This window comes from Pelophylax lessonae, assembly GCF_965119305.1.
Source record: "Pelophylax lessonae genome assembly, chromosome: 6".
NCBI classification, from domain to species: Eukaryota; Metazoa; Chordata; class Amphibia; order Anura; family Ranidae; genus Pelophylax; species Pelophylax lessonae.
Genome location: NC_138773.1, coordinates 102,186,146 through 102,212,380, shown reverse-complemented (window position 1 = coordinate 102,212,380; position 26,235 = coordinate 102,186,146).

Here is a 26,235-nt window from a genome sequence, read left to right as displayed (position 1 = left end):
TTCACTTTATAAAGAATGCCCAATTACATGGAATGAAAATAAAAAACATTTTTGCTGGCATATGATTGGCTGTAAGAAGTCTGCGTTGCCTCATTCACTAAGCTCTGGGGCAAATTCCCTTGCAGAGCACAACTTTCCTTGCAAAGCGAAAAGTCTACTTGCCTTCAGTAAAGCAACCCATAGTTGATTTATGATCTTTGATCATTTTTAGGGGTCTACTGAATGAGCTATACACCTTTCAGTAAAGACAAGGACAGAAATGATGCAATAAGAATAGCTTGATTTTTTTGGTGCAGCTGTGCATAGTAACCAATCAGCTTCTAGATGTTACTGTCAAAGCTCCATTGAAATTGAACAGACAAGGACTCACTGCTCAAGGTGGTGTAATTGCCTGATGACTCACACAGGTGCATGCCCCGGCTCACCTCCGTGAAAACTTGATAAAAGAAAAGGAATTGGCAGCACTCCAGGTTGAGTCAAAATCCAGATTTATTGACTGGACATCCAAATATGACAATCGTGACAAGGTAGACGCGTTTCACACACTGACTGTGTGCTTAATCATTACTCATTACAGTAATGATTAAGCACACAGTCAGTGTGTGAAACGGGTCTACCTTGTCACGATTGTCATATTTGGATGTCCAGTCAATAAATCTGGATTTTGACTCAACCTGGAGTGCTGCCAATTCCTTTTCTTTTATAAAGCTCCATTGAACAAGTTAGCATCTGATTGGTTACTATGCACAGCTGCACTGCATTCTGTATGCTCCAGTTTAGTAAATCCCCCTCCCATAGTTGCCAAATGTTTTCACTGTAACATCAAAACTTAGGTGCTAAGGTTGCTTCAGATATTTGCATTTTAGGAAAACCTAGTATTAGTCAAACCAAAATTACCTGTTGTGTTAAAAATGGAGTGTCGTACTTTAAACAATATATTTTTTTATAGTTATTCTTGGAAAAAAAATACAATTTATGCCCCCAACCCCTCTCCAAAATTATTTGAAGCACAACAGATCAGTATCCAAATTACCAAATCTCCACTGCTAGTATATTGCCACCCTTACTCTCTGTCCAATATTCTCTAACTCTCAATGCATAAAAATTCCCCACAGTATAGACAAGCTGTATTATTTTCTGCCTTCCAGTCTGGTGGTAATAAAAGACACCTATAAAATTGTCAAATAATATACAGTAGATGCTATCAGGATTACGTAGAACAAAGTCAAAGGCTGTTAAAGTATCTATAATCACATCCGGAAGATTTTAGCTCCTTCATGACAAGGCCATTTTTTTACTATTTATCACTGCTCTACTTTAACTGGTAATTGCGCGGTCATGCAACACTGTGCCCAAAAAAAAATTATATAATTATTTTTTTCACACAAATAGAGCTTTCATTTAGTGGTATTTGATCAACACTGTTTTTTTTTTTTTTTTTTTTTGAGATGAACAAAAAAAAAAAAGACAACTTTCCACTACAAACCATATTGAATAATAATAATAAAAACAAAAAAAATCAACATTCTTTACAAATTGTGGCCAAAATGTATTCTGCTACATGTCTTTGATAAAAATAAAAAAAAATCCTAAAAAGGGTATATTGATGGATACTATAGTATACAGTTTATACAGGATTTTTTTTTTAATACTACTAATGTAGTGATCAGCAACTTATAATGGGACTGCAATAGTGCGGCGAAAAATCTAACACTAATTGATGCTTGGGGAAACTGACTGCCACTGACATCACAAGTAACATTAATACAGTGATCAGTGATAATCCTATACACTGTCACTGTACTAAAGACACTGGTTGGGAGGGGATTAACATCTAGGGCGATCAAGGGATTAAATATGTGCCTAACTATGTGTATTATGTTTAAAGTGTCTTGCTTTTACTAATATCTCCTGATGTCTCTCTATGTTCCTAATGTCTTCTCTGATCCCTCTGTACAGAGCCCTGTGTTGACTGTCAACACAGAGTCCTGGGCTGTGATTGTACACAGGCATTCAGCAGATCCTGGCTGTGAATCATTGGCCGGGACTTGTTGACAGGATCCCACTGTGTACAACCACAGCAGGTTCCAGCAGGCATGTGCATGCACTGAAACTGGAAACAGGCAGTGATGTACAGGCACATCACTTTGCTTGTGCAGGCCACCCATCTGCAGTACATTGTGAGTGGGCAGTCCGCAAGTCAATAGTCCCTAACCGAATGACATTTGGGGGGGGGGGGGATTTACTAAAACCAGTGCCTCAAAATCTGGTGCAGCTTCTATCTTCAGTTTTTTCAATTAGGCTTTGAAAATAAAACCTAAAAACTGATTGATTACTGTGCATAGCCTCACCAGACTACCCTAATTCTTGTGTACAGCTTTTAAAAAAATAAGGTATACACACAATTGTGCAGCGCTAGATGTAACAAAAGTAGTTAAAACATATTACAAAACAAATGCATGATAGAATCCATAATAATAAAAGTTCATAATAAACCATAATCCATGGTAAATTGGTAATGAACCATAAAAAGCAAGTGTACAGTGAAGTCTCCACACTATTGCAATGAGTGTATAACACCACGTGTCCTCCACTGCCCACACTCAGAGGCTTACCAAAAGAAATGTGGCTCTCATATAAAAAGCAAAAAAGCGCTTATGGTTTATTATGAACTTCCAATCTTATGGACTTTATGATACACTTGTTTTGTCATATGTTTTAACTATTTGTGTTTAAGTTACTTCTAGCGCTGCAAAATTGTGTGTATATATTGATTGTATAGAGAATCCTATGCTCTGTGCAGGTTGCTTAAGTATTTAATGTGAGCTTAGCAATTTTATTTATATATTATTAAATAAAAGGTACTTACCAGTACTAGAGCTGTATTCCTGGAGCCAGTTCTTCTTGCAGCTGTGGGTCACTGATGCTACCATTTTGAAAATGGGATACAACTGTGATGCCCTGAGGAATCACAGCTGGCTCCCCTCTGTGGATGCATGAGATTGCGTGGTGGTATGGGATTGGTCATTGCATCCTACTGGGACATGTAATGTGTCCCAGGAGGCTGCGGGCTGAGGGCATGGGCAGCCGCACATCATTCTTACCAAGAATACCAAAATAGTAACAACAACATACAAAGCCTTTTACAACTCTGACCCAAGTAACATCACCAATCTCACAAACCTTCCTTTCTGTTCCTCCCAAGACCTGCTGATCTATAGCTTTCTCTCCCCCTCACATGCTTGTCTCCAGGACTTCTCTAGAGCCTCTCTCCCATCCTCTAGAACTCTCTACCCCAGTCTGTCTCGCTGTCTCCTACTCTGTCCACTTTTAGGTGATCCCTGAAAAATCATATGTTCATAGAAGTCTATCCTGACTTCACATGAAACAAGTGAAATTGTAACTTTCAGCTCATCTTTCATAGTTATCTTCTTTCGTACCACTTGCCTTTCCCCATTATATTGTAAGCTCTCAGGAGAAGGGCCCTCCTAGCCCTCTTGCATTGAATTGTATTGTAACTGTACTGCATCTCTTTTATAACTTCAAGTGCTATGCAAACAGTTCTAAAATCTTGAATAATATTAATAATAATAGTAATATTATTAATAATAATAATAAAACAAATAATAATAATAACATATTTACAGGAAAGCTTAAATGAGACTTTGCTCATGGGGTTTTCATATACTTTAACAATGTCAACCTTAAAGGTGAGTTCCACCCTAAAATTATACTTACCTCCATCTTCTCGCTCCGGGTCACCTGAAAACCAAATGGATAATCGCAATTTTTTTTTTTTTTACTTACCTCGTTAAGAAGAAAATATACTTACCTTACTTCCTCTTCTTCCCCCTCGGCGGCCGCGGCGAGTCGTCACTTCCTGGCATGCAATGATTCCTGGGAGCTGAATGTCATCGCTCCCAGGAATCAATGCGCCTGCACCGGCCCCGACGTCAGTTCCGGTGCAGGCACAGTCATACCTTGCAAAACAGCTTCTGGGCATGCCCAGAAGCTGTGCAGGGATGACGCTGAGGCACCGGAAGTGACGGCGGGGCCGGTGCAGTGCTTCGTGGGACCGAAGAAGACGGAAGAGGACACAGAAGAGGATCGCGCTGGCTTCAAGCTGCCCACACCTGATATGGCAGCTCTGGAGAATACATTTTCAAGGTAAGTATTTATTCTAAAAGGTAAGTGCAACCCGGGACAGATCAGAGGCTAGCCATTGTGGAATGCACTAGCCCTGACTGTCCCGGGGGTATTTTTATTTAAAAAAAAACGTTTTATTCGCTTTAAAATGCCAATAAAATCCTTTTGCGGCCCTTCTGAGTAAATTCCTGTAAAACCCATTGGGAAGCCTGTGATCCAAGTGGAACAGTTTAGGAGTCTGAAAATTGAATAAACTTAAATAAGACTTTTAAAAGAATGAGTGGCTTCCTTTCCTTCTTATGAGTTTTCAGGAACTGTGTGGCATGACCAAAAGTGAACAAAACCTTCATTTGAAGTCAATTTGACCTTATCCACAGCCCAGAGCTTACTTAGATTCAAATGCATGAGTCTATCCTAGCCAATACAAAATAATTTGTAATGCTTCCTCTGAAATTGGGTTTACCTTCAGCAGGCCGGAGTTTATCTGATAACAGTGCTAAGATCAGGGAGAAGATAGGATGGCCTTTAATGGTCTACATGGAGCCTACACTACTCACAGAAACAAAAAATGCAGTTTTATTGCAAGACATCCAGTTAACTCTTAGAGGTATATACTTACTAATATCATTTTTTTTTTAAATGGACATTTACATTCCTGCAACTCTCTGTTTCATGGGATACCTTTAATCTTACTACTCATTTAAAAGGAATCATGAGGGTTAAAGTATAACTAAAGGCAAAACTTTTTTCTTAGTTTTGGATAGAGTGGCGATGCTTGTCTGTGCCCCCGTTAGGGAGATTCGCCATCTCTATTTGTCCTGTTTAGCTTTATCATTAAAAGTGAAAGTAAAAGAAAATCCCAAATTTTTGGTTGTCCACAGAAAATTAATAAAGGGGACATCTTCCAATGTGGACACTAGGTCTGGTGACCTGGGGATTCCTAAGGAATTCTCTTAATTTGCAGGGACTTCCTCTCACTTCCTGTTTGCTACAGACAGGAATTAAAGGGAAATCTCTGCATTGAAACACAGATGGCAAAAAAAATAAAAAATCTGACAAGGGTTATAACCCTAAAGGAAATGGGGAACAGAAACCTGTTTCCTTTTCGGCTACTGTCTGTGTTCTGGAGTTTGAAAGGCTAGGCGCCACCTTCATTAGGTGAGTCAGTTTCCCAATTGTGCTGGCAGTGTTACTACCCAACAAACGTGATCCTGGGGTGCTGTATTCTCTTTCTTTTACATTAGGGGTTTATAGCCCTTCCTTACTCTAGCCAAAAAAAATAGCCTTTCCTTACTCTAGCCAAAAAACAAAAATCTTTCTATAGTTCTACTTTAAGTTACGCTAATTATTATTGCTGAGTGTTTGTTCATTTACAATTTTAATTGAATAAGATGCTAATAAACACATAATGAATATATATATATATATATATATATATATATATATATATATATATATATACACAGCTAGAATACAGCGAGTTTATTGCCATTTGAGACATCAAATCCTTTCTTCATTTTAATTCAAACTCAGCTCTTTTCTTTTTCTTACACCCTTGTTCTCAACTTCTTCAAAGCGCTAAAATAAAATTTGATAATCTGGTACACCAAGATAAATGGGAATAGAAGAATGGTAATGCGACACTCATTGCCATTATAAAATATGCATAAAAACAACACACTGTATGTTTGAGTCGTATGAAGAAAAATGACTGAAATACAACTGAGAATAAATACGTCTATCAGAATGTAATGTAAAAAAGAAAAGACACATTTACAATAAATTAAAGCAACCTGTTCTAATAGTTATAATTGCCTTTCTCTTTCTAATTATATTAATTATTGGCTTTCTCTAATTATGTTAATAATCACATTCTCTTTTTAATTATATTAATACCTGGCTTTCTTTCTAATAAATGGCTAAGTATTAGGTGCATTAAAGGAGATCTCAAGAACACATTTCTATTTTGTGTGCATATACTGGTTGTAAAAAAAAGTGACTGGCTAAAAGGCAGCTGAAAGGTACTGAGGAAATTTGTGGGTGCTCTACTCCTCAAAGAGATACAGCATACAGACATGCATCAATTAAAAACCAGATTCAATTTTTATGAAATCATCTTGACATAACCGGTTGATTATGATTAAAATCAATAAATTTAGACACATTTAAAAACAGCTGCACATAATACATTTGAATTTGAATAAAACAGCTTATGTGTATAACTTTAAAAAATGGAAAACTGTGCCTGCGCAATAAGTTATTTACTATAATGTGTAATCAATAAAGTGCAATTAGTGAAAAATACCAACACATTTCAAATGCTCAGTAAAGTGCTTTCTGTGCTATAAATACAATATGTGCAATTCATAATAAATGTGTGTCGCATCAAAAAAAATAATATAATTAAAATAAAATCATAAACCGCCCATTCAAAAAAATGTGCATATATATCAGTGTCCTGTGTCCATTTTCATTAATATACTTTATATCATAAAATGTTTTTGTGCTGCCTGCCAGTAGGGGAAACCTCTCAGTAGTATCATTTCTATTACAGAGGAGTAAGGATATAATAACTAAGGAGAAAGATTTCTCCAGTCGGTTGGGGCATGGTTAAGGGAGCATGTTTTATAATGGAGGATCACTTACTCATTTTTGAAGACTTTTTTTTTACTGCACAGCGATTAACAGTAAGAATAGCCATGAATTGAAATCTTGTTCTCCTTAGGGACCATTTTTTCACATATTGTTTTGTACTGTTTTAATTAGTGTGGTTTGAACAATTTATATATATATATATATATATATATATATATATATATATATATAGTATCTGAGTTTGCATTAAAGTGCTGCATTTTCTATTTTTTGTTATATGATCAAATGCAGAATTATGAAGCCCACATTCTTTTGCCATTATTAACTAGACAATATTATTTAGCAAAATGTTCTTATTTATCAAGCTGCTTAGAGTAATTCCTCTGCTTCAATATATTTAAACTAAGCTATAAATGACCTAGCAAATACATTTTACCAATCCCTTCACCCTAATTTCTTTTACTAAAGCTTTACTTTTTACTCTTGCCCTAAACCAGGCATACTGTTTTATTTTTAACATCCAAGATAAATGTGTCACTTTCAAGAAATGACTGACCATTTTGAAGTCTTATAAATTGAGAAGAAAATCACTAAAGAGTAACTCCACTTTTTTGGGGGGAAAAAATGGCAAATAAAGAAAAAAATAATAAAGTGTATATAATTGTGATCATTATACAAGTCATATTGTAATTGAATGTTATTAAAAATACCTTTCCTTTTCTGTCTGCAGCTCTGTCATTTTCTGAAAATGCAATGCAATATGGCTACCAGAAACATAATTTCCTGCTTGTGTGATTGGCTCACCAATTTTTCCAGAAGCTTACACTAATATACAAGTCATATTTCAGGCATCCCCCGCAACAAAAATGTAATTTTTGGTGAGATACTCTCAATAGAAAATCACGTCTAAAGGGATGCAGGCCCATTAGAATTCCTCATTACAGCCCTGCAGGTGCACAGCTGATTAAAAATTAGGAAACCACTCCCATTAGACTCACTTTCCTACATGGATACAGACAAACACACCGGGTTTTCCTCAGAATAACAAAAGGTAGAAATCTGCAACAAAGTGTGTTAATATTCTTGTAATATACATACACTAAACAAAATTATAAATGAAACACTTTTGTTTTTGCCCCCAATTTTCATGAGCTGAACTCAAAGATTTAAGTTTAAGTTAAGATTCTATGTACACAAAAGACCTATTTCTCTCAAATATTGTTTAAAAATCTGTCTAAATCTGTGTTAGTGAGCACTTCTCCTTTGCCAAGAGAATCCATCCACCTCACAGGTGTGGTATATCAAGATGCTGATTAGACAGCATGATTATTGCACAGGTGTGCCTTAGGCTGACCACAATAAAGACCACTCTAAAATGTGCAGTTTTATCACACAGCACAATGCCACAGATGTTGCAAGTTTTGAGGGAGCGTGCAATTGGCTGACTGTAGGAATGTCCACCAGAGCTGTTGCCCACGAATTGAATGTTCATTTCTCTACCATAAGCCGTCTCCAAAGGCGTTTCAGAGAATTTTGCAGTACATGCAACCAGCCTCACAACCGCAGACCACGTGTATCCACACCAGCCCAGGACTTCCACATCCAGCTATCAAAAAAGGGGGGGGGGATAACTGCGCTAAACTCCTAAAGGTAAGCAGCAACTTAAAGTGCGACAAACAACTGAACAAGATAAATATAAATAAGTTGCGCTAAAAAATGAGTAATACTATTGAAAAATATTAATCAAATTATGAAATAAAGGAAACCAAAAGTGATGGTGATAAACAATACACTAGGCTATGTGAAACCACAAATAACAATGTTCAAATGTTCATTAAAGATAAATCCAAAAATCTGGAGTCTGTATAAATCCAAGATGAAATGATGAAGCCACTAGGTGTACAAACTTCTTACCAAATGCAGGTAAATAATACGCCCAAATCTCAAGATAACAATTCTGGTCGAACGGCTCCAAAATGACTCCTCAGATTTGTATGATGTCTCAGTAGTCAAATGCCAAGTGCATGTAAAAAAGAATAATAACTTCCATAGCGTAATACTGTATCATCAAGTGATAACAATGATAATGTGAATCACCCAAAGTGTGTAACACCACCGATGCTAACTGCTTACCAGAAATGCAATGAATCGGAGTGAAAAGTGACACCAACACCCTTAGATCAAATCTGCTTACCGAAAGGAAGATATAACTAGCCAGAAGTCAAGAAGGGAGCAACCTAGATTGGCCCAATAAGGTTCAAAAGGGACCACCACCAACACCACAGCCGCTTACCAGACAACGGTAAAAAGATTGCCAATATCGGTCTGTTAGGGATGTCCTCCAAAAAGTGGCCAGGGTGACTGAGCAAGATTCTCCAAAGTAATCCAAAGTAATCCAATGGCAAGGTTATGCAGAAAAAACGAAGCGCTCCATAGTGTAAAACCATAAATTTAATGATTAAAATAAAGGAGTTTTACTGTGGCAGGTCGGCTCTGTCCCGCGAAACGACGTACCTGTTCATCACAGGGGAAGCTAATCAGCGGGTCCGGTGGCTGTCTTCATGCAGCAAGCCCATCCCCCAACAGTTAGAAAGCATCCCCTAGGGACACAGTTAACCCTTTGATCGCCCCTGGTGTTAACTCCTTCCATGCCTGTGTCATTAGTACAGTAACAGTGCATATTTTTAGCACTGATTACTGTAGTAATGTCACTGGTCCCCCCCAAAAGAGTCAGTTAGGTGTCCGATCTGTTTTCCGCAATGTCGCAGTCCCGCTAAAAATCACAAATCACCGCCATTACTAGTAAAAAATAAATAAAAATGACATGAATCTTTCTCCTAGTTTGTAGACGCAATAACTTTTGCGCAAACCAATCAATATACACTTATTGGATTTTTGTTTACCAAAAATATGTAGCAGAATACATATTGGCCTAAAATTATGAAAAAATTTGAGTTTTAAATTTTTTTTATTGGGAATGTTATATAACAGAAAGTAAAAATATTGTTTTTATTTCAGAATTGTCACTCTTTTTTTGTTTATAGCGCAAAAAATTATAATCGCAGATGGGATTAAATACCACCAAAATAAAGCTCTATTTGTGGGGAAAAAAAGACATACATTTTATTAGGGTACAGCATCGCATGACTGCACAATTGTCAGTTAAAATAATACAGTCCCGTGTCACAAAAATGGCCTGGTCATTAAGGGGGTAAATCCTTCCGGTCCAGAAGTGGTTAAGTGTAACCACAATCGAGAGTAGCCTAAACCACAAATTAAACATGTTATGTATAACAAATAATTACAGAACAGGAACATACCAGTTATAAAAAGACTGTACCATCTTATGGGAAGCATTCATATAACTACCATAAAGAAATAAAATTTAATTAAACAGCTTAAGTGCTAGTCTTCAGCAGGAAATCTTGAAACCCATATGGCCCATTGGAGAGAGAACGTTCCTAAGGAGTTGAAGTACTTTTCAAAGTGTTTTTCATAGGAGTATTGTGCTTTAACTCTTTGAATTACTTCAGTAGGGTTAGGGGACCAGAGTGGACTTTTATTTTGCTGGTATAGTTAGACAGACAGCAATAAGTATGTGGGTTATCATACTTTTAAATTGAATGGGTATTTTTATGATAGACAAATTTAACAAAACAAGATGGGGGGTTGGTTTGATAATGAGACCCATTACTAATGAAATAAGATTAAACACTGCTTTCCAAAAGCTACGTACACTTTTGCATTCCCACATGATATATAACAAGCTACCTTTTGCCCCGCATAGCCTCCAGCATATTACTGATTCTGTTATGAAGTGTTGAGAGAGTCTCACTAGTGTAAAGTAACTCCTATAGAATATTTTAAGCATGAGTTCCCAGTAGTTAGAACAATAGGAATGACAGTAAAATGAGTGAATAGCGTATTGCCATTCTTTAGGTGTAAAAGAGGAACCGAGTTCCTTTTTTCTTCTAAGCACATTTGATGTTTTAGTAAACTCCCACTTGTGTTGAATGAAAGAGTAGAACCAGGATATACCTTTAGGTTTGTAGTAGTTATTTAAGAGATAATCCCACACTCCTTTATGGATTGTGTTGTTTGCGTTAGGGTGTTTAATGTGGAAATTCTGTATTTGAATGCGTGCACATGAAATATAATAAGGCTGTTTAGATAGTTATTTTTTGTATGTCAATATGTTGCTTTGCAACCAATGGAATACCCTCAGGTTTGGTATGAGGTATTCATAGGTCTGAAGAGGTGGATTGTTAAAAGTAACTTAAGACTCAGAGGTTGTGAGGTTATTCATAGAAACATAGAAACATAGAATGTGTCAGCAGATAAGAACTATTTGGCCCATCTAGTCTGCCCAATATATCTGAATCCTATGAATAGTCCCTGGCCCTATCTTATATGAAGGATAGCCTTATGCCTATCCCATGCATGCTTAAACTCCTTCACTGTATTTGCAGCTACCACTTCTGCAGGAAGGTTATTCCATGCATCCAGGCGTGTAAGGTAGCTGCTACGGAGGGAAATGTTGGATAGATAAACTGTATCTCTGTCAGTTTGGCCAGCAGTAGAGAGGGAAGGTCTTTATTTTCTAATATCATTTTTTCAATATGTACCCACAATTTATCAGTGTTTGGGTCAAACCATGCTTTCATTTGGTCAAGGAGAGCTGCATAAGAATAGTTGCGTATAGCAGGAAAGCTTACACTGCCCTTTAGCCTATGCTTAAGTAGAATGGGGAAGGATAATTTAGACATACCAACTTTTCATAAAAACTGTCTAAATAGTTTATCCGTCAGGGGGTGAAAAAGGACTCTGGCAAGCAGATGGGCACTGTTTTAAAGTAGTACATAAGTTTGGGTAGCAGAAGCATCTTTAATACTGCCACTCTCTCCATCCATGATAGTTCATGAGAGGAGATGTGTTTCAGGTCCTTCTTTATTGTATCTAATAAGATTGAAAAATTGGAATCATATGTAAGTGAGGTGGGATAAGACAAAGTGAAACCTAAATATGGAGTTTTATATGCCCATTGGAAGGAGGTAGATATCTAGTAAAAAAATATATATAAATCCTGCAAGCTACTTACTCCAATAAAAAACACCAGTAAAAAACGAGCTGAGCTGCTGACACTGATCACAATCCCATATATGTGCTAAATTAATGAAACATTCACAGTAATGCCATGCTATAGTGCTCAAAGTGATAAATAATGTCAAAAAAATTATAAATGATTACATGTGTCAAGTCTCATACTGAACCAACACCCTAACACACAGATATTCCCAGTATAAACAAACTATAACAAAGATAGGTGCAATGCACAAAAATGAGTGTGATCCAAAAAAAATATTATTCATAAATGTCCATGCAAACAAAAAAACATATTGGTGCTTCATCAAACGGTGCTTCTCAAACACTCAACTCCTTTACCGTGCTTGAAAATATCATGTGTCACCACAGAGTGCTCCCCCCACCAGGAACCATCTCACCTGGGGTAGTGTGACCACCACAATCAAGTAGCATCAATAAAAGCCTTTTAGCCTCTCAAGGGCTACAGCCAGCTCTTCCAATCTTCTCTCCTGTTATCTCTTTATATAGAAATCATGGCATCTTTCATCTGGTACTTACAGCGCACAGACTGATACAGGCAAAAAACTCAGTTTCTGGGAAGATTTCATTGCTCTCACATAAGCCGCAAGCCTCACACACACTCTCTGGTATCCTGGTGTCGTCACCATCCTGGCCCCTCCACTACGTGTGTCGACACAATTTCTATTAGATGTGTTGGCTGTCAATATATATCTATATATACTATATATATATATATATATATATATATATATATATATATATATATATATATAATATTTATAAAATATATATATGCACTATATATATATATATATATATATATATATATATATATATATATATATATATATATATATATATATATTCAAGCAGGCACCATTTCCTTGCAGTTCATGGGCGCCGCCATTTTGTTGTGATCCACTACTCGTGTGAATACAATGAGTATTTATATTACTAATCAGAAGAAATTTTTAACCCCTTTTTATTCAACGTAAATACACGTAAGGCTTATGCTTTTGGACTGGAATCCTTAAGAAATGGTTACATTACATAAAATACAATAAAATTCCCAGTGAATGACTGAAAGGTATTCCTCCTCATATTTGACTACCAGGTATGGCACTGGGATCCCTTAGCTTATATTACTCCAAATAATTTATTTTATTAAAAGCCTATTTCTACCAATGGTAAGTCCGGACCTAGTGACAAAAATATATATAAAAAATATAGAAAAAACATATATATATTATATAACAAATATACAATATAAAAATAAATGTAAATATAAAATAAATCACGAGAATAAAATAAAATAAATGTAAAAAAAATAAATATATATATATATATATATATATATATATATATATATATATATATATATATATATATATATATAATATGAGACATATAGACACATCCCTAATACTAAACCACCCACATTAACCTTCCAAGCGGTATTCCCGAGTGTGGCTCGGGGTTAAATTTCAGTGCCAAAAGCGGTAACCCCGAGCCACACTCGGGGTACCGCTAGGAAGATCGCTGGATCCTGGTAGAGGGGTTGCTTACCTTGTCCCCGGGATCCAGCGATGTATCCCGGCGGTTTGCGGCGGCGAATCTTCCTCCCGATGCTCTGTGTGCCCCGGCTTCCGTCTCCTGCGACTTGACGTTCGCAGGGGGGTGGAACCGGCGGCAAATTCAAAAGTAAAACACACCAAATACACTGATACATTGCAAAATAAAATAAATTCACATTAGTTTGCCCCCCAGTGCCCTTTCCTGCAGTTTTACTGTACTTTTTATGTATATATATATATATATATATATATACGTATATATATGTATATTTTTTATTTATTTATTTCAGATACTTATATAGCGCTGTCAATTTGCGCAGCGCTTTACATATACATTGTACATTCACATCAGTCCCTGCCCTCCAGGAGCTTACAATCTAAGGTCCCTAACTCACATACATACACAGTAGGGCCAATTTTTTTTTTTTATACAGGCTCCAATTAACCTACCATTATGTCTTTGGAATATATATATATATATATATATATATATATATATATATATATATATACACACACAGTATATAAACATACATATTTTAACTTATTTATAGTTATTTATTATATTATAATTTATGATTTTGTGTTTCAAAATTTATCATACCCGAGATGTTATAAAGAAGAACGTACAGTAAAAAAAAAATCATATGTAAATAGTTGGTTTGGGCTGCTCATTCTTAAGAATTACATGCAAAATAATGGTACCGCTTTTAGCACCTAAAATCCGAAAGAATCATACCGCCAGGGAGGTTAAGGCTCTTCACATATTACTAATGAAGCAACCCAAATCAAAATCCTTACTCAACCCCCCCCCCCCTCCCCCGACACCAAAGATCCCAACTCGTAAATCTATCAGGACTCTCTTTTACTGAGAGTTTACAAATTAACTACCCCCTCCAATGTTTCTTAGGGCTTATCTCTAAAATGCACAGATAAAAAATGCTTATCAAAACCCTTGCTAATATTTCTATGTGTTCCTCTATCCTATCCTCACTCTTATGTTTGACTAAATGGCCCCCGTTTGTGTGGGGATTTCTCTCCGATAGATCAATATTTTATGGTCACTTCAAACAACCCCCTCCTCTCCCTCCCTAACAAGGTGCTATGTTAGTATCTTTAACTGCAACTATATTTGGAGATATATACCGCTTCAGACCCTGTTACATATGTGGGTCAGACATACATAAGGACCTGATATTTATCACCCCTTTCCTCAGTTTGTTTTCTGGGTATGGCTGCTCTGTGCCTTAACCCCGATACTCTCCCCTTTTTTCCTTACATACTGGGTAATTAGGTCACAATATATATGCATTCTATTGCTGCATTTTGTTAAATACAATTCCCTGACCTATTCTGACACATTATGCCTGATCAGCACTCTCAACTCTGTATTTTCTTTCACTTATGGTCAATTTTTTATGTATGCATTCCAGGACACCTTTGAATACATCCTATTATCATTTGGGAGTATTCCTTTGACCTTTGGTCACCTCCATCTTTCCACCTGTCTTCCGTTTCATCTTAGACAGTTCTAGGTGATCTCATGGGTAAGGAAATTATGTATCCAAACTATGTATCAGAATGTATAACTCCTTCCTCTTGTATCTAACATTGCAATATTGATTATTCTATATATAAACACATACGATACAAACCCCCTAAACCTATTGTATACCATTCTAGATCGCTCTTTCTGGGACTACCATTTCCCTCAGTCTTAATTAACATCTGGCCTCTACTGTTGTTGATTGGCTCCCGTGCTCGCTTAGGGGGAATACTTACCTTATGGTCTGCTATACATTTGCCGAATTGTGATCTGCACACCCCTCAGGTGGGTTGTACATGGAGAGCATCTCCTGATTGATGTTTTTGGTATCTCATGCAACAATTACGATTATATGTGCAAATATGATGTATATGATGTATACTATGTATTACAATAGATATGATTGTTACTTATATTTCTCTCTTCTTTCTTTAGTAGTTCTAGTGATGCATATAAAACCCCTCAACTACCCCTGAGGAATCGGCTTTTCTGCCGTGAAACACGTTGGGCTAAGTTTTGGGCATCATCGGTCACTACAAAAACCAGCACAATTTATTTGGTTGGTCTTGGATTTGTAGAGTCTCTACCTATCCATATGTAGGACTAGGGATGATCGAACGGTTCTGGTCCACCATCGGTTCGACCCGAACATTGGGTGTTCGAAGTTCGGCCGAATTTAGAACTTTTTGCCCAAAAAGTTCTGAATTCGGCAACCAGAACCGACCAAAATGCAATGGTTCAGGAAATGGGCTTTAAAAGCCCGTGATTGGACCAGAACCATTAGCAAAAGCCAATTGAGGGGGCAGGAGAATGCTAGGAATGTGATTGGAGTGACTAGGGGGTCCATAGTCCAATCATTAGTGAATACGCCCCCCAGTATATAAGATAGCCCCCGCCAAATTCCTAGCATTGTTATACAGGGACATGGAAGGGAGTGGAAGCAGTTCTGTTAATTTTACTTTAAAAGTGTCATTTAGCGTGTATTAGTGTGAGGAAAGGGATATCTAGTGTAGTTAGAGTGCTCTTTTACACTTTAGTTAGCTTCAAAAATTTAGTTTCTGTAGGGAAAGTGTGAAGTGTCAGGGTGACCGTAATGTAGTGTAGGGTTAACTGACTGCTATGGCAGAGTGACCAAACCCTTCCATGTCAGGGTGACCGTAATGTAGTGTAGGGTGAACTGACAGTGACTGCTATGGCAGGGTGACCAAACCCTTCCATATCAGGGTGACCGCTATAGTGAAAAGATAGTTTCTCTCAAGTCACTTTCGCTGCAGTAATATGGCTTCGCCCCTGTCAGCTTGCTTTTTGGCTGCAGGCATCTATAGTGATTTTTTGAGCACATGTTTGGAGTCAGGCATGACATCTGAACATGTGTATAGGGGGTATATATACACACCCATGTATGTATATATATACACCTAGACATATATAGGTGTGATAGTAGCAGAAATATGCTTGCGCTAATGAAATAATTTACACTAATATAGTTACGCTCCTATCACAGCTATATATGTCTAAGTGTAAAATAGATATAAGTATGTGTGTATATATACCACTATACACAAGTTCAGATGTTTTGCCTGCCTCCAAAGAACCCAAAAAAATGCCCAAAAAAACGCTAGCGCCAAAAAAAAGAAACGCCCAGGTGTGTTGTTGCAGGCATTTTTTGGGGGTTTTAGGAGGCAGGCAAAACATCTGAACTTGTGTATAGTGGTATATATACACACATACTTATAAGTATTTTACACTTAGACATATATAGGTGGCATATTAGTGTTAATTATTTCATTAGCGCAAGCATATATTTCTGCTACTATCACACCTATATATGTCTAGGTGTATATATACATATAAGTATGTGTGTATATATACCCGTATACACAAGTTCAGATGTTTTGCCTGCCTCCAAAAACCCCCAAAAAAATGCCTGCAACAGCACACCTGGGCGTTTTTTTTTTTACGCTAGCGTTTTTTTGGGCATTTTTTTGGGTTCTTTGGAGGCAGGAAAAACATCTGAACTTGTGTATACGGGTATATATACACACATACTTATATGTATATATATACACCTAGACATATATTGGTGTGATAGTAGCAGAAATATATGCTTGCGCTAATGAAATAATTAACACTAATATGGCTCTGCTCCTATAACACCTATATATGTCAAAGTGTAAAATACATATAAGTATGTGTGTATATATACCACTATACACAAGTTCAGATGTTTTGCCTGCCTCCAAAAAACCCCAAAAAAATGCCTGCAACAACACACCTGGGTGTTTTTTTTTTTTTTGGCGCTAGCGTTTTTTTGGGCATTTTTTTGGGTTCTTTGGAGGCAGGCAAAACATCTGAACTTGTGTTTAGTGGTATATATACACACATACTTATATGTATTTTACACTTAGACATATATAGGTGTGATAGGAGCGTAACTATATTAGTGTAAATGATTTCATTAGCGCAAGCATATATTTCTGCTACTATCACACCTATATATGTCTAGGTGTATATATACATACATGGGTGTGTATATATACCCCCTATACACATGTTCAGATGTTTTGCCTGCCTGAAAAGACCCTAAAAAATGCCCAAAAAAACGCTTGCTACTAAACCGGCAAGGTGTGAAAAGAGTGTCAAAATACAAATGATCTTTTTTTTTATGGTTCTGGACATGCTACAGAGCTGAAACTTCACAGGTACAATTTTTAGACCCCCAAGATACTAAATCCAAAGAATTATTTTTTTTTTTCAATACATGGCTCTCTATCAAAAATGACAATTTTTAAGAACTTTTTTTTGTGTGATTAATAGTCCCTGGGGTATGACCCAGAACCCTAGGCACTTTTTAGGGGCATTTATTAGGTTTTAGGGCTTCAAAATTGTGTTTTTTGATTACCGAAGTTCGGGTCCCATTGATTTCAATGGGGTTCTGAAATCCGGGCCGAACTTTCGGGAAGTTCGGATGTTCTGGCCGAACCGAACTTTTGAAAAGTTCGATCATCCCTACTTAAAACTACTGCAAGCTCCAGTTATATTTCTGTATGTAAATGTGCTTCAAATTATCTGTTATCTACTTTAAATTAAGTATTGAAGAGGCTAGGAAAACACATATAAAATTTTCAAGAAAGAATAACATCTTCAAGAAATAAAACAAATCTCCATCTGCTGAGGTTTTACAATTTTAAAAGCTGTGTCCTACTTGAGAGAAAACTTGTATTTTAAAATTTAGTGATAGCAAAACTATTTTAAATCAACATGATTTTTTTTTATATTTTTTTTAAATGAAGTACAGAAAACTCATATAGCACACGTTACGTTGATACCCAGAACTTCTTACTTGGTAAAAATATCAACAGTCACAGTCAAAGAATAATCATAGCTTCAATCTGCCAGACATATTTGTTGAAATGGGTTTACAGATTCTGACTTTCCATTGTGCAGTCTTTAGTTGTGTTTTCTATTTGCCTTGCCTCTGAAATCAGTGCCACAGGGTGCTCTTTGATAAGGTTTTATTATGGAAGGTTTTTCATGTTAACACGGTCCAGCAGGTTTTCTGTTGAATCATGTGGTACTGAGAGAAGAATATATTCTCTAACCTGCACACCACCCAAATAAACCCATCCAATTTGATCCCTTGATAAAATGACAGCCAGGAGTTCAGTAAAAGTGAAGTATATCATGTGATGCAAAGAAGTAAAACCTAACATTCAAGACTAAACCTAAATTTAGCTTGAGACAGAAATAAAGGCAAAGCTGGCTGATAAAAATGACACTGGCAGCATGGCTGAAGCTGGTAGAACCATTTAAACCCACGGATGTACAGGTACGTTCATTTGTTGGGAAATGGTTACGTTGGTTTAGGGAGTCCAGCACTGGTAGTTTTCTGAGAACAGATGCAATAAAATTATAATATCATGCATGTCTTTATCATGGTAAAATTCATTGGGCTGAATTTTAATTTGCCTTAATTAAGGAATTTATCTTAGCCACTTTACGACTGTTCACTGTGCTGCTACTGCGGCACAGTGGCATCCCTGGGTCCAGCGACGTAGACCTACGTCACTGGACTCCCAGCTGTCTCGGGAGCATGCACGCACAGCCGTAGGCTCGCTCCCGCTGTGTTTAGACACAGAGGGAGTCGGGCCAGAGGAGGAGAGGCGGCGATCACTGCCTCTCTTCCCTGATTGTCGGGGAAAGTGTGAGAAAATCCGCCTGCTTGTGTAAACAAAGCAGGCAGATCTTCTCTGTGACAGACAGGGAGAGATCACAGGATGCAGCATAGCTGAACCTGCGATCTCTGTCTGTGTCACAGAACCCCCTCCCCCCACACACACCAGTAAGCATGAGGCATATATTTAACCCCTTGATCACCATCAGTGTTAACCCCTTCCCTGCCAGTGTCATTATTACAGTAACAGTGCATATTTTTAGCACTGATTACTGTAGTAATGTCACTGGTACCCCCAAAAGTGTCAAAAATGTCAGTTAGAGATCTGATCTGTCCTCCGCAATGTCACAGTCCCGCAAAAAATCGCAGATCGCCGCCATTACTAGTAAAAAAAAAAAAAACAATAAAAATGACAAATCTTTCCCGTAGTTAGTAAACGCGATAACTTTTGCGCAAACCAATCAAAATACACTTATTGCACTTTTTTTTTACCAAAAATATGTAGCAGAAAACAAATTGGCCTAAAATGTTAAAAAATTTTGATTTTTAAATTTTTTTTTGGGAATGTTATATAGCAGAATGTGAAAATATTGTTTTTCTTTTTTTTCAAAATTGACGCTCTTTTTTTCAAAAATTAAAAATCGCTTAGGTGATCAAATACCACCAAACGAAAGCTCTATTTGTGGGAAAAAAAGGACGTAAATTGAATTTGAGTACATCGCCGCACGACTGCGCAATTGTCCGTTAAAGTAACGCAATGCCGAATCGCAAAATATGGCCTGGTCAGGAAGGGGGTAAAATCTTCCGGTCTTAACTGCTTGCCGACCGCCGCACGACGATTTACGTCGGCAGTCAGCCCCTCACAGGCAAAGCGACGTAGGGCTACGTCGCTAGCCTGTGAGGGTCTAGGGAGCCTGTGAGGGTCCGCGCGGTCACTGACCCCCACCCGCGCGTGTGCCCGGCGGAACCGATGTCCGCCGGTCACTCGCGATCGTCCGTTAGAGTGGGAGAAAGGCAGGCGGCTAATGTAAACAAGCCGCCTGTCATTCTCCCCTCTGTATGAATAGTGATCATACGGTTCTACTATGTAGAACCGTTGATCACTGTTCCTACACCTCAAGCCACAGCCAATCACAGTTAGAATCACGCCCCTATGGACACACATAACCCCTCCCTCTCAAAAAAAGTTAACCCCTTCACTGCCAGTGTCATTTTTTAGTAACAGTGCATATGTATAGCACTGATTACTGTAGTAATGTCACTGGTAACCCCAAAAGTGTCAAAAATGTTAGTCAAGGGTCCGATCTGTCCGCCGCAATGTCGCAGTACCACAAAAAAAATCGCAGATCGCCGCCATTACGCGTTTAAAAAAAAACAACAAAAATGACAAAAATCTTTCCCTTAGTTAGTAAACGCAATAACTTTTGCGCAAACCAATCAAAATACGCTTTTTGCGATTTTTTTTACCAAACATATGTAGCAGAAAACAAATTGGCCTAAAATGTTAAAACATTTTGATTTTTACATTTTTTTGGGGGGAATTTCATATAAAAAAATTGAGAAATATTATTTTTGCAAAACTGACGCTCTTTTTTTGTTTATAACGCAAAAAGTAAAAATCGCACAGGTGATCAAATACCACCAAAAGAAAGCTCTGTTTGTGGGAAAAAAAGGACGTCAAATTCGTTTAGGTACAGTTTTGCACGACCGCGCAATTGTCCGTTAAAGTCACGCAGTGCCGAATCGCAAAATAGGCCCTGGTCAGGAAGGGGGTAAAATCTTCCGGGGCTTAAGTGGTTAAAGTGGATAAAAATACACTCATTGAGAATTTTTTTGTCAAAGACATGTAGCTAAATCCATTTTGGCCTAAATATATGACAAAAATGTAATATATTGGATATTTTTTAACAGTCAAAGTAGAAAATGTTTTTCGCAAAATTTTCACTCTTTTTTTATTAATATCACAGCGCAGAGGTGATCACATACCACCAAAAGAAAGCTCTGTTTGTGGGAAAAAAAGGACATAAATTTAATTTGGATACAGCATTGCATGACCGCGCAATTGTCAGTTAAATTCACGCAGTGCCAAGTTGAAAAAAGTGGCCTAGTCATTGAGCAGCAAAATCTTCCGGTCTTAAAGTGGTTAATGAAACTAAAATCTGCACAAAAATGTACATTTGGTGAACTAAATTTTTAGATTGCATTGGTAGCACTGCGCAAACTGTTGGCGCTATATAAATCCTGTATAACAATAATAATAGCTGTTGGCTTATGTAGAAAAGTTTTTACGTAAAATGGTTCTAAAGGCTCAAGGCTTTTTACCTTCATGCATTCTATGCATGAAGGTAAAAGCATTCTCTGTGCATCAGCCCTCCAGCACCCCCCAATACTTACCTGTGCCCTATTGTCTCCTGCTGCTGTCAAAGACAACCAGTGAGCCAATGAGGACAAAGAGGAGGCGAGGCCAAGCTGCATGTCTGTGTGTGAATGGACACACAGAGCAGCCGTTCAGGAGTGAGCCTGCTTAGGAAGATCCGGGCTGCTTTGTACAAAACCCCTGCACAGAGAAAATAAGTATGACATGTTTGTTTTTTAAAAAACAAACTGCCTTTAACCGGTTGCCGACCGCCGCACGACTATATACTGCGGCGGTCAGCCCCGGCCAGGCAGAGTGACGTATCGGTACGTCACTCGCCTGTCACTGACTTGCGAGCCTATCGCGGGCGGGCGCGCGCCCGCCGAGGCGCGCGCCTGCCGCGGCTCGTTCACAGGCAAGTCAGTGCGTGTGACCGGCGGACTCGATGTCCGCCAGTCACACTGCGATCGCTCCTGTGAAGGGAGAAAGACAGAGCAGCTTGTGTAAACAAGCTGCCTGTCAGTTCTCCCTGTGTAAAAGTGAAGATCTGACCGTTCTACTATGTAGAACGGTTGATCTTTGCTTTTACACCAATAGGAATGTCCCTGCACAGTAGAAAGCACGCCCCTAGGACACACTTAACCCCTCCCTGTCCAATAAAGTTAACCCCTTCCCTGCCAGTGTCATTTTTGCAGTAACAGTGCATATGTATAGCACTGATTACTGCAGTAATGTCACTGGTACCCCCAAAAGTGTCAAAAATGTCAGTCAAGGGTCCGATCTGTCCGCCGCAATGTCGCAGTACCGAAAAAAAAATCGCAGATCGCCGCCATTACGCGTTAAAAAAAAAAACACCACAAATGACAAAAATCTTTCCCTTTGTTAGTAAACGCGATAACTTTTGCGCAAACCAATCAAAATACGCTTTTTGCGATTTTTTTTACCAAACATAGGTAGCATAAAACAAATTGGCCGAAAAATGTTAAAAAATTTTGATTTTTACTTTTTTTTGGGGGGAATTTCATATAAAAAAATGTGAAAAATATTGTTATTTTTGCAAAATTTACGCTCTTTTTTTGTTTATAGCGCATGATCAAAAAATCGCACAGGTGATCAAATACCACCAAAAGAAAGCTCTGTTTGTGGGAAAAAAAGGACGTCAAATTCGTTTAGGTACAGCGTCGCACGACCGCGCAATTGTCCGTTAAAGTCGCGCAGTAAAAAATCGCAAAAAAAACCCTGGTCCTTTAGCAGCCAAATCCTCCGGGGCTTAAGTGGTTAATATGACTTTAAGACAAATGATAATTTCTACATTTTTACTCTGATATATTCACGAAAGGTAAATATTATGGGTTGTAAGAATGCAAAATTTTCTTTTTACTAAAGTGATGAAATGCTTTGGAAACAGAATCTTTTAAAATTTACAAATATTAACTGTCTCATCTAAAAAAGACATGTTAACCTGCCTAGCGTTATCCCCGAGCGTGACTCGGGGTGGATTTTTTAGACCAGGATCGGTATCCCCGAGTCACGCTCGGGGTGGATGTGCAGAGTGCGCAGCGGTGTCTTACCTTCTCCTGGCGATCCAGCGATGATCTCCCATTGCTGTGATCGCCAGCCATCTAAGATCCCCGCCGCTCGTCCGTCCTCCGTCGGTCCGATGACTTCCTAGTTCCGTTCCCTGCAGCAGCAATGCTGCATGGGAGCGGAACTAGGGAGGGAAATTCAAACGTTGAACGTTGCACAAAACACAAACACACACATAACATTTATATTATATATACACACACATATATATATATATATATATATATATATATATATATACATACATATATATACATATATATACATTTATACACATACATATATATATATATATATATATATATACATACATACATACATACATACACACACACATATATATATATATATATATATATATATATATATATATATATACACACACACACACATATATATACACACATATATATAATATAACGCATGAATTATAATCTAATCAATAATATAATTTTATTATATAATATAATATATATATATATATATATTATATTATATATTATATAATAAAATTATATTATTGATTAGATTGTAATTCTTGCGTATGTGTTTCAAATTGATCACATCTGGGATGTCTACTAGAGTCTTGTTTTGGTCAGGTTTAAGTCAGTAATTACTAAGAATTGTAGACCTATAATACATAATGCCAAATTTCCATGCAAAAAATTGTACCGCTTTTGGTACATAATTCCTGACATAATCATACCGCCAGGGAGGTTAATGGATGTTATGGGTGACAAGTACCTTTTAAGCACATTTGAACAATTATACAGTGCAAAGGCATTTTACTAAGTGTATGTATGCTAGTGTGCTCAAATAATAATAAAAAAAAAACATAATTATGTGCAAACATGAGTGTTAAAGTGCATAGTAATGGTATCTCCTTGTCAGAGGTGCTGTCAGTTATATGACAATACATGTATCCAAAACAAAAAGGTGCCTAGTGCTAAAGTGCATAACAATAATTACTCACTAACACCAGTGCTGATATTGTATGACAGTGCATATATCTAAAACACAGTAGGATTCAATCCGTCTAACATATAAAAGTGCATAATGCTTAAAGTGCATTCAAAACAAAAGTCTCTGAGTCCTTAATGGGTTGAATCTTTCTAACAACTCAAATAGATAAATGTTGAATGGAATCACACCACATGGAATCATACCACATGGTATTCAGTGCTGCATTCAGGTGTCCACACACAGAAATCAGGTGGCAGCTTACCAGAGAAAGGAGTTGAAATCAGCATAAATAACAGAAGCCCTTTAGGATAAATTGGCCCTAATGTAAGGGAAGATCCTTTCCAAGAACAAAAACCTTCCCGTTCAGTGTGGTTCACACAGGTTTCAGACTGACCCACTACTCAGAAAGGGATACCGGAACACGGACATGTAAATGAACATAGACTCAAAGGACATGTAATTCCCCTATCCTGCATGGATCTCCAATGTACTCCAGTGATTGCCCAATTAACATGTGTATAAATAAAAGGCTGGACAGTGCATTACCCTAAAACTTTTTATTGAAAGTAGAAGAATCACACTTACAGTATAGAAGAAAAAGTTCCAGCATATAGTATCATGCACGGCCGCCTGCATTGCGGACCGCGCCAAGTGACGATGAGGCTTCTCCATCTGGCGTGTTTCCCCTTAGAAGGCATCAACTGGGATTGGAGAATAGCACGCATCGTCATGATCAGCATAATAAGGGCACAGGAGAGGAACTTCCGGTGACGAACACAGGGACCCCGGATGTAGGAAGTGAGAAACTTCAGTTTCAACACTCTATCGCCAGGTGCAATAAGATGCAATATAATAAATATTTGCTTTTGGGTTTAAATCTGCTTTAATTATTTAATGATCCATTAAGGCTGCATTCACATGTCAGCGTATGATCGCGGGCAGAACCGCCGCGGTTCCGCCCGCGATTCGGAGATTTATTGCAAATCACGGGACGCCTAGCGTTGCCCGTTGATTTGCAATAGCCCCCCAAACGCAGAGCGATGTTGCCGCGATTTACGCCCGCCGAATCGCGGCAACATCGCGCAAACAAAATCGCGGGACGCAATACGCTCCAAAGAAGCTCTTGTACTTTTTTGGAGCGTGTTGCGTCCCGCGATTTTGTTTGCGCGATGTTGCCGCGATTCGGCGGGCGTAAATCGCGGCAACATCGCTCGGCGTTTGGGGGGCTATTGCAAATCAACAGGCAACGCTAGGCGTCCCGCGATTTGCAATAAATCTCCGAATCGCGGGCGGAACCGCGGCGGTTCTACCCGCGATCATACGCTGACATGTGAATGCAGCCTTAATGAAAACAGAGATATGTCTTTGATATAGGCCTGGAGTTCAGCATTAATTGTTGTACAAATGTTACATAATATTTGAAATGCAGATATGAATTAAACTGCATCTCAAAAAAATGTAGAAGAAAAAATGCTTTGTTTGTTTACTTGTTTAATATGTTTTGGATAATAATCGGCTATTTAAGAAAACCAGTTTGACTGTAATCATATTTATTTTTGTTCGTATTCTTGTAAAAAGAAAAATGAAAAGCCTTAATTGCTGCATGATTTCAGATGCTCAGCTCAATTCAGGTTTCAAAAATATCTACGCTGTAATTTTTAAGTTTTCTTACTGCCCATGGAATAAGATAAATACAGCTTCACATACTCTCAAAATTGTCATATCTATCTATCTATCTATCTATCTATCTATCTATCTATCTATCTATCTATCTATCTATCTATCTATCTATCTATCTATCTATCTATCTATCTATCTATCTATCTATCTATCTATCTATCTATCTATCTATCTATCTATCTGTCTGTCTATCTGTCTGTCTGTCTGTCTGTCTGTCTGTCTGTCTGTCTGTCTGTCTGTCTGTCTGTCTGTCTGTCTGTCTGTCTGTCTGTCTGTCTGTCTGTCTGTCTGTCTGTCTGTCTGTCTGTCTGTCTGTCTGTCTGTCTGTCTATCTATCTATCTATCTATCTATCTATCTATCTATCTATCTATCTATCTATCTATCTATCTATCTATCTATCTATCTATCTCAGGGGTGTTTGCCATTTGTGGATTTCAGGCTAGGTTTTTGTATCCTCCCACAAACCTAATTCAGGTCAGTTTGCTCATCACTAATGGCATTGGCCACAAT